The 11,158-nt window shown below is 41.5% G+C and overlaps 1 long non-coding RNA gene across 1 annotated transcript; it reads left to right on the top strand.

Annotated features, from left to right (window-relative positions):
• Positions 1-477: 477 nt before the first annotated feature.
• Positions 478-2,962, top strand: LOC123372337. The gene is made up of 3 exons (XR_006580221.1): positions 478-575; positions 676-815; positions 2,897-2,962. It is a non-coding gene; the product is annotated as an uncharacterized LOC123372337 (long non-coding RNA).
• Positions 2,963-11,158: the final 8,196 nt, after the last annotated feature.

Raw genomic sequence — 11,158 nt, 5'->3', positions numbered from 1 at the left:
AATAAGGATTATAGGTGGGAATTTCAAAGGGGCCCATATGAATTAGATACCCAATTTGCATTAATTTTAAAAGGGCTTTGGGGACCTAATTCTCTGGTTCCCTTGAAAATTCCACCATGAATCTCTAGTTTTATTCAGCCCTTGGAGCCTTGCACTGCATTTACACAGATGCCCTGGCAAGACACTAGCATAGACTGAGGAGTCTATTGGAATATGTAATTTCTGTGTTTATAAGGCTTAACCTTAATACAGGAAGAAAAGCTCTGTGTGTGTGTGTGGGGGGGGGAATAATGGGAAGGAATCAACCACCCCAACATGTGTGTCCGTACTAGGCTGTAACAGACTGATAATATCTTGAATGAACTTTATTGAATTAGGTTGCACCTTGTTCAATTAGGTTTCATACCTTTGAGGTCATTGTATTAAAAATGCAATTGTGCATGTGCTATTGTGGAAATGTATGTATGTAACTTCTCTAGGAGACTCACTACTGAAATCTCTGGGAAGTATGAGGAACTTCAACGGGCTTTTTTACAACAATACAGGTGAAGAGGATTTCTAGGAAGTACCTGAGGGTAAGGGGAATACAAATGACCCACTTTGGATCCACCCTTCTGAAGCTAGGCCCTGGGGAAACCCCATGGTCCACTAATTATCTGTTCCTGGAAACTCCAGATTGAAAGACCCCTGACCTGTATAAAGAGGGACTAAACATGTGATGAGTGTACTTGTTCTGAGCTGAAACTGTGATAAAGTTGTGACCAAAAAGGAACACAAAGGAAGGACTGCTCCAGCCAGAGCCCATCTGTGTTGAGGTGGGTGATTTTTGGTAATCTTATTAGCAAGAGTATAGGGTTTTTTTCTTGTTTTATTTTTTTCTGTAATGCTTTTTTACTTTAAGAATAAAATAGGCTTCCATAAAAACAGCTGTGTGGTATCAATACCCAGGGGCGGCTCCAGTGGTGAGGTGTGCTTAGGCAGTCTGTCTCTGCTGGCAGTAATGCAGTGAAGGCAGGGAACCGTGGAGCCTGGAAATACCCAGGTCACAAGAGAATCATATGTAGGTCCCCACTTAAAAGGGCAATGGTTGGACACCTGGAAGTCTGAGAGTGGGTGCCCCCCTGTTTCTTGAGGACAGACCTACTTGCTTGCGTTCCCACTGTGCCGGTGACTTCCAAAACGTGCTGCAATGTTTGAGCATGGCAGTCTGGCAGTTGCAGGAAAGTCCTCTTTCCTGCTAGCTCCTGTGCATGGGCCAAAGGTCCACCCATTGCTTGCCCACCTGTATGCAAGAGGAATGCTCTCCCTCCCTGTGCAGTCTCCAGTGACGTGGGTACCCCATGCAGGGGAGTAGAAGGGGCCATTTACCCCATTACTGGCCATTACAAGTGTATAACTGGGCTCATGATTAAACCCATAAAGATTAAGTCTAGATTATTCAAACACTTATGTAATAGAGCTACTTAGTCTAGTAAAGTTACATGGCTGTTTGAAGGATATTTCCCTTCGACTGCATATACCAGTGTTGCCGGCCCAGAGGGCCCGAGGACAGCAACAGTGGGGGTTCGTTGCCCGGTGTGCGTCGCACTAATTAACACACCAGGGTGGAGAAGCAAACCAAGTTTATTTGAGCTCAAAAAGGTGCCAGGGAGAAAAAGCAATCTCAAATCCTGCACACCCCTACAAGCAGTTTTTCCCTCTTTATACCTGATTTCAGCTAAGCATTCTCATTACCCCCTCTCCCCACACCTTTCATTCCCATGCAGCAAATAGACTTTACAGTAGCAATTACATTAAGCAGTTAAGTCATACTTGGCAAAAACCACTTTAGCTCATTAGTAACTCTTCTGTGAACAGTTATCTTGTTTTACTTTCCTTGATCTGTTATTCTGCCCCCCTTAGCCAGGTGCAAGCAGGCCTCGTTATTGCCTCCTGGTATCCGTGTTGCACTGATAACTAGCTGCTACACATTCCATTCTCTGTTGCTAGCTTGTTAGGTTGATTAAAGTTCAAACATGGGAGCGCTTTGGTCAGACATGGAGTGACTTTAGTTCATTCAGGCCTACTACAGAAAGGCTTCATTGACACTGGTTTTCCACTCTCCTGAGTTACCTAGAGTCATGCCTAATGACACCAACACCAGGGGGCTGCGTTGTATATAGCAGATAATGACAAGGTTAAATAAATGGATTCCAAATAGTTTCACTGCCATTTGCAATGCTTTCTATGAGAAAATATGAAACATTCATAATGTGCTAAGTAAAATTATGGCTATATTTCAATAACGAGGACTCCTAGGATACAAGTAGGTTAATTATGATGAGGCTATTGATGACAGATTCAAGTGAATAATCTGGCATGTTTAAATCATACAGTACTGAATGGGGGCAGATTAAAACTGAAATATATATACATATATTTAAGTATCTATCTATATATATAGCCAGTTAAGATAATGTTTTCTTTTGTACATTCATGTTAGCCTAAGAGTTTTTCAGCAGTAAATGAAGCCTGTCTTTCCCCTTCCAAGCTAGATCCTGTAGAAATGTCTATTAGTGTAACAGCCTTGGTAAACATGGTCATAGCTGATGACTGATTACTTCCAATAATCCCATATAGTTCTGTCACACCATGTTTAGGCGTAGGTGATACCAAATTAAAATGATAAAATGTCTTTATCTCTTCCCTGCAGCTGTTTTAGTAATTCCATAAAACCAGTTTATATCGTCAGCTGTGTACATCCAGAGAAATAGATTACAGTGGCATTCCTCCCAACATCCCTAAATGCTATGACTTCAATGTGCTTTATAGTAACCTGCATATTTGGTGTAAGAGTCCACTTCAGCATGAGAATTTTTTTTAAGTACCCTTCCATTATTCTGTATTTATTTTACAGATAGCCGGGTCACCTTTCCCTTTATATCATGCTACCACATGGTGCCTCCTTCTAACAGCAGAGATAACAAAAACACAATGGAAGTTAGTAAAAAAAGTGTAAGTGTTGAATTAATAAGGTGCTGAGACGTCTGGAAGAACTTTGGCTGCTCAGAATTGAAACTAGCTACTGTGCAATCAGAACTTCTTTAATTGGAGATGGGCAAAGCTCAGAGGCCAACCCTCAAAAATCTGTAGTAAAATGGAGCTAGGATCCAAAACAGCCACAGGCTTTAGTTTTCCAACAGTAAAACTTGACTGAGGAGGGGCTCAGTCCTGAAAAGCCACTGCATGCAGACTTCTTACTGAAGTCAATGGGAACCATGACTGGGGGAGCATTTACGGAATGTGGCCTGAGGTGTTGCAAAATAACAAAATCAAAATATAGTCCAATCCCTGCTTTGGATCTCAGAAGAAGGGTGCACCAAACTTCCTGCTGCAAAAAGATACTCTTCCCGGCAGTTTGTGATTTAGGCCCCAATCTGTGAACTCTTATACACATGCTTATCTTGACAACAGCAAGTAGTTGCCTTGATTTCAATGGCAGTAGTCAAGTTAAGCATACAGGTTTTGCAGGATTGGGTCCTTATACAAATCCTATGTATATTTTAGTGGTACAGCATGGATTTTCTTGAAATTTGCTATGCCTTGTGGAAGACCAGAGGAGGGTTAGTGACCCAAATTTGGGGTCATTGAAGCCAGGGGTTCCGGAAATCTAAGCCTCCACAAAATAGTGTTTGGTTTTTTTTCAGAACGTTTCTAGACATCAAACTATTGCAGTGATGTAGGTCAAAATGGACTCAATTGGTCAATTTTTACCCAAGATGCTGCCTGGCACCCTCTAAGTCTTTGGGGAACCCAAGCTGAGAATAGTATTTAAGAACATGTTCATTTCTTCGCTTTCGTAGATGTTCAGTCCGGAAGGATTACAGTGCCCATGAGCCTCTTAAAAAAAACAAACAAAAACAGAGAGGTTTTCTGTGCAGCCACTTTATGCCTGCAAGGGTGGTTTGAGAGACTGTGAATACTCTACCACTGATGTTTCTAGTCCAAACCATTGCACACCTCTGCAATAAAGGTTTAATAACTCAATTAGCTTGCTACAAGTTGTCTGTTACAATATAACATGTTGTATGGGGAGGTTTACTGTGAACACAGCAGAACAATCTGCCTCTGATCTAACCAACATTTTTGTTATACTGTATTAGTGGGGAGGAGCTGGAAACAGGACTGTGCGGGGGAGAGGGTGAACTGGGGGACAGGGAGAGGAGTTGGAGCTGTGGGGGTGGAGGCAGGGATGAGGACAGGTGCCAGCTGTAGGAGAATAGAAGGAAGGTGCCATGGGCAACTTCTATTTTGGTCTTTTTAATAGTGTTAGATGGAAAACTGTGGGTGAGAGTGAGTGGGTTGTAAAAGGAGGTGAAAAGCCTGTACATTTCAACAACTGTGGGGTTTGCAGCATAAAGGCATGTGTGGTCATCAGACGTATTAGGGCATTGATGAAAGAGGGCAGCATTAATGCTGATTTTTGGGGCAACCTTAACTGTGCATTTCCTGGTTTTCAGAAATCTGAGTTTTGTTCAACTCAGCATTCTGCAAGGGGACGACTGTAACTATGTGTTAAGGTACTGTAGTATTTTGCCACTTAATTGTACCATGTACACAATAGTGTATGAAAAAATTCTGTTAATTTCTGCACGTTTTGCAAGGACTCTTATATTTGCAAATTGTGAATCATTTGGCATATTTGCTTTGAAAATTATTCTTTCTTCCATAGAATTTTTTTTTTAATTGTGAAAACTTTTCTTCCATATCTTAGGACAACAAGCAGTTCTCACTGCCAAAAAGTCTCCCTCAAAGATACAAGCGATGCATAATATGCAAAGCCTTAGAAGCAGAAATGCAAATATTACTATGTCAACGCTAGACATTCTGGGACATTCCTAATGAATCTGATGGTCAGTGGAAAATTTTGCATTATTTACGAATGATTCAGGTTTTACAATGAGAATTTCATGTAAAGAATTTTCACAGCACTTAACAAATTATCAGTATCTATGTTCAGCCGATAGTAAATGGCACAGAATTTATTTTCTTGTTTCTGGAAGCATATGTGGCATATTTATTGTTATCAAAACAAAGCATCATTCATCCCTGGTGTAACTCTGTTGATAATGATAGGGTGAGCAGCATATCAGGCATGAACACGGCATAAGTTGTTTTCCTTTCATGGGAGGATTTATACTGTATCTTCTGTGTCTTGTTCAGAGTTTTGCCAGTCGACAGAAATAAAGATGCTGTAGCCAGCCGTTGTCAATGATTTTGTTTATAAGGGTGTGATTCTCTGCATCAAATTCCAGCCGGTGCCAATGGCAGTTCTGTTGTGGTGGTTTGAATTCAGCAAAAGGCAAATGGCTCTTTCTCATCTGCATTGTGATTGTATATTTGTCCTCCATTTGGGTTTTGTAGAGGGGATGAGTGTAAGCAGGTTGAGCAAGAGAGTCACAGACAATTCAGATGAAAGTGTTTTAAGGGTCTCGGGTTTCTTTGCCTCATCATCAGTTACAGCTCGTCATTGTCAGGCTATAGTTCTCTGTCAGATGTTGACACTTTTTTAATGATTGCTCCTGAAGTTTTGGGCATTTACTCCTGTTGTTATTACTCCCAAAATATCAGTTGGCTACAGATAAACAGACTGAGCACAGTGCATCAATCCTGCAGTACTATTGCTGGCAAATCTCCCTTGGACTCCAACAGGGTTCTTTGTGTGAAACAGATAAAAGGCCAGGCTCATATATAGGAGGAAGACTTTTCCCCTTATCAATCCATCATGATCATTTCTGTGAAGAGAGGAAACCAGTAGTGCTGTGCCTCCATTAATACTGTAAGATGGAGGCCTTGAGAGAAGCTTTACATTAAAGAACACACATGGAGGCATTTCTTATTCAAATTTAAAAAAATAATCAGGATTTCAAGAAGCAAAAGTCCTCACAGAATGGAAGCTGCAGCTCTTTAAATAGGTCACTAAGATCAGTTACACTGCAAATTAGAAACCGGGCTGGAACCTCTTTACTGAAGGAAAGCTGGAGGGGAGGTACTTCACAGTTAAAAATCTGTATATTAACACACTAAGCACAACGGAGCTTCATCAGTGTAAGAAATAACCAGTGACACCTCGTGGGAAGACACCAAAACTCAACCCATTTCCCATTAAACCCACAGACAAGTTGAAATGGGATTTTCGGTAGCCTTTAGAAGGCAGTTTGGTCTCACGTCACTTTTTTTTTTAAGTTTTGAATCTTTTCATGTATTTATCTACGGAAATTAGATTCCAATTTGAAATAGATCAGTAGTCCAAGACTTGCATCTGGGCACATGTAATATATATATACCTAAACCTACACATATATATGTGGCCACCAATTTTTGGTTCCCTGTATCCATATTCTACTGCAAAAAAAGGTAGGACTTTTTCTTGATCCAAAGCTGATTGAAGTCATGTAAAAACTCCTGATGACTTGAGTGAGCTTTGGGTCAACTGCCCTTGATTCCATATTATCTGTATTTGTGTTAAAGGGTCTTCAGATGGGCTGTGGTATGACCAGACATTAGTAAAGTAACAAATATACAAAGCTCTGCCATGTTATACTATCAGAAAGGGGCTAATTGGGAGAAAAACTTGGAGTGTAATTCGAAGGCAGTCTCAGCTGGAATATTTTGTGCTCTTCTGCATCTGTGGCTATGCAGTAGCTAGGGAATTATCTGGCTAGATGCTGATGACTTATTTTTCAAACCTTTTCAGCTCAATCAGAAGCCCAAATGAAAAAGGAGCATTGTGTGAATTTGTGACACTCTTTGGAAGGCTTAACATCTATATGCCAGGAATGGATTAGCATCTTCAAAAATCTATTTCACCCCTCTCAAAATGTGACAGACCCTGAGTGGGTACAGGTGGCAGAACTCTTCAGCTTGTATAGTCTAAATATGTTTGTAATTGTAGGAGCTGGAGCTCAGTTATTCTTTTGCATGTTTGGTTTGCCTTTGTTTTGTTTTTCCTTTGGAATTAAGACACCAGAAGTGAGACCTTGATTAAAGCATGTTCTAATGAGATATGGTCCAGCATGTATCCTAAGAAGCCTGTTTGAGACACTGCATAGAACCATAACTGAACGAGGTTTTGGGTCTTGTACCTTCCCCCTTTTTCTCATTCCAGGAAATACATTTCTGTTTGTAAATGTTGCGGTGATGGAACCATGTCAGGCCCTGCATAGATAATGCCAACAGGAAATAACCTATTTATTACTGCATGAACACCTGTGACAAAGCTGGACAACAGCATTGTGGGGGAGGGGAGTACAACATCACTGTTGGAATGTGACTTTGAATGTTGTGGGGCTAGTTTTCAAAGATAGGGGCCACAAGTGTCCAAACCGAGGATGGGCCTGAAATAAAATCCTGGATCCCAACAACCTTGGGAACCTCATGGGTATTTGCAATATGGATTTTTATGTTTTAGGAGCATAGGAATTACCCTACTGGATTAGACCTGAGATCCAGCTAATCCCATATCCTTTCTCTAACAATTACCAGCACCAGATGTTTCAGAGGAAGGTGTAAGAACCCCACAGTATGTGGGATAATCTCATTGACATCCCTGTAGCCATGAGTTCCACAGTCTAATTATACACTGTGTGGGGGGAAAAATCCTTTATTAGTTTTGAATTTGCATCCTTTTAATTTCATTGATTGTTCCCTTGTTTCTTGTGTTAGAGAGATTCTGTTCTTCCTGTCTCTTCCTTTATTTTATATACTCCATATTTGATTTTTTTTTTACCCATCTGTAGTCCAGTGAGATTAGGATTTGATGTTAAATTGCCCACATTTGGAAAAACTGGCTCAGATTTTGCAAAGCCATGTTTTCTTGGTGAATCAAGATACACCTCTGAAACCTGAAAAGTAAGTTTAATTGATGGTAAAAACGCATCCAGATGCAGGTGCCTTTGTCTTCCATTCATCTAAACTAATGTTTTCACTTTTGGGATGCTTGGTAAAATTCTCTAGTAGGAGCAAGGCTTTTGCCTCATTTGTATTTACCTTTCTATACAAAAGCTAATCTACCTTCTAGTGGTGAGACAAGACTTGCTTCATGTTTTATGGTAATACAGGAGTACGACATACTAATGGAGTTTGTGGCTTCGTGCTTCAAAACCTTTCTTCAATCTTTTAAAAACTTCTTCCAACAGCCTAGTGGTACACGCTGTGCCTGGGCTGATTTTTATTGCATTTCAAGTTGGAATCTTTTCTCTTTATTGGCTTTCTGGGCTAGTTAGCTGATCTTGGATAGTCTGAGTTTTCAGCCCTATGCATTGCTTTTCCTGGAGAAAATACTGGGTGGGATTTTCAAAAGCCTTCTGCATATGCCCTTTTGAAGGTAGCAGAAGTTTGACAATTTATTTCCATGGGAGCAGAGTTTGGTCAACACTGAGCACTTTTGAAATGCTGACTAAACATTTAAGGGCCTAATCCTGTACAGGCAAGAATTGCCACTTACCACTTTCAAAAGGAAAGAGAACTGGTTTTACTTGCATGTCTGGCTAGCAGCCTGAGCATCTTACACCTGCTGGCAGGCAATGTGATAAACATTAATAGAAAGTGAGCCCTGTACACTTTGTATTCTGTGTTGGAATTGAAATCAATATATTTGAAAATGTAGAAAACATCCAAAAATATGTAAATAAATGGTATTCAATTATTGTTTAACAGTGCGATTAATCATGCAATTAATTGCGGGTTTTTTAATCGTGTGATTAATTTTTTTAATCACTTGACAGCCCTACTGCTAAACCAAAGCAAAGTAAGCCTGCCATGGGCATGAGATTATTTAGCCCCTCATTTAAGCCACTTAACCCACATGTGTCCGTTCCCGGAAAAGAAGGCAAATTTTAGGCCCCCTGAGGTTCGGCAGCTCCGCATTTTATTCCTGTGTCACTAGAACAAAACAGCTCTGACATTTATGCCAACACAAAAAAGAAAAATTGTGGAAGGACATCAACACTGCATTCACCTTCTGGTTTTTACATCTCGAAGGCCTGGTCTACAGTACGGGGTTAGGTCAAATTTAGCCGCGTCCACACAACCAACCCTGTTCCATTGACCTAAAGGGCTCTTAAAATTTACTTCTGTACTCCTCCCCGGCGAGGGGAGTAATGCTAAAATCGACTTTGCTGGGTCGAGTTTGGGGTAGTGCGCATGCAAATCGACGGTATTGCCTTCCGGGAGTGGCTCCATTGTGACCGCTCTGGACAGCACTTTGAACTCTGATGCACTAGGAGAAGCGCCGGGAATTTTTGAATTTCATTTCCTGTTTCGTCAGTGTGGCAAACTCAGAATCGTAGAGTCCCCCCCCCCCCACAATCGTAGAGCGTAGAATGTTTCTATGCTCCCCCATCATCTCCGTCCTTGAGGTTATTGCAGATTAGAAGACGGAAAAAACCACACTCGTGATGACATGATTTCTGAGCTCATGCAGTCCTCCTGCACTGATAGGGCACAGCTGAATGGATGCATTCAGTGGCAGAGGCCAGGAAAGAATTAAGTGAGTGCGGAGAGTGGAGGCAGGATGCAATGCTGATGCTAGTGGGGGAGCAAACAGACATGATGAAGCATCTGTTGGAGCTGCAGGAAAACCAATAAGAGCCCAGACCCCTGCTTCATCCACTGTATAATAACCGCCTACCCTCCTCCCCATGTTCCATCCTCACCCAGATGCTCAAGAATGCCGGGGGGGGAGGCTCGGGGCACCCAGCTACTCCACTCCAGAGGATGGCCCAAGCAACAGAAGACTGTCATTCAAACAGTTTGATTTTTAGTGTAGCTCCAATAAGCAATGTGGCCTTGTCCTTTCCTCCTCCCCCACCCCCACCTGGGCTATCTTGTCCGTTCTCTCATACGTTTTTTAATTAATAAAGAAAGAATGCATGGTTTCAAAAGAATAGTTACTTTATTTCGAAGCGGGGAGAGTGGTTGGCTTACAGGGAATTAAAATCAACAGAGGGCGGGTTTGCATCAAGGAGAAACACACTTAACAGTCACAGCGAAGTCTGGCTAGTCATGAAACTGGTTTTCAAAGCCTCTCTGATGTGCAGCGCGCCTTGCTGTGCTCTTCTAATTGCCCTGGTGTCTGGCACAAAACGATTGTCTGTCGTTGCTTTCACAAAGGGAGAGGCGACTGAAGAAATGTACCCCAAACCACCCGCGACAATGTTTTTGCCCCATCAGGCATAAAGAACTCAACCCAGAATTACAATGGGTGGTGGAGACTGCGGGAACTGTGTGATAGCTACTCACAGTGCACTGCTCCATAAGTCGATCCTAGCCACGGTAGGGAGGACGCACTCCACTGACTTAATGTGCTTAGTGTGGACATACGCAATCGACTGTACAAAATCGACTTCTATAAAATTGACCTAATTTTGTAGTGTAGACATATCCTAAGTTGTCGAGCTTTTCAGTGCAACATGAGGGCTAGAAACATAACTTCAAATATAAAACTAAGATTGTGACCTAATTAACTGCTTCCAGGAGCTGAGATTTCAAGAAAATCATGAGATGGTGCAGGAATGGTGATAAAAATCAGAGTTGACAACACTGGATCTTTTCAATTAGGTAAACTTGGAATTCTTCTTTGAATCTGGCTTTTATCTAGAGAATTGGTGATTGAATGGGATCCATATAGTCCAGTGGTAAAACCACATGTCTAAGGGTATGTCTACATGATGAGGACTATACTGGCATAGCTATGTCAGTGTAGTTATGATAACATAGCAGTAGTGCAGATGCAGCCCAGGTTGATGTAGGAATGCCACCTTCCTGAATGACAGCAGCTATGTCGATGGAAGCATTCATCCATCAGCACAGCTGTATCAGTGCTGGGGGCTTGGTCCACAGAGCTATGTTGATGGGGGTGTGTGTGTGGATTTTTCACACACCTGACCGACGTAGCTATGTCAAGCTAACTTTTAAGTTTAGAACAAGTATCAAGTACTCTAGATTCTATTTGTACCTGTGCCGGTGTCTTCTGTGTGACTTCAGGGAACCAATTCATCAAAGAACTTAAGCCCTTGCCTGAGCTAAGTGCTTGAGTAATGCCGTTGACTTCTATTAGATTAGTTATATCTGCAGTATGTAGTACGTATATTTTTAGTACTAAGTACCTTGCTCTCAG

Source organism: Mauremys mutica, chromosome 6 (assembly GCF_020497125.1).
Source record: "Mauremys mutica isolate MM-2020 ecotype Southern chromosome 6, ASM2049712v1, whole genome shotgun sequence".
NCBI lineage: Eukaryota > Metazoa > Chordata > Testudines > Geoemydidae > Mauremys > Mauremys mutica.
Note: the sequence above shows the minus strand (reverse complement) of the source record. Positions and strands in the feature narration are given on the sequence as shown.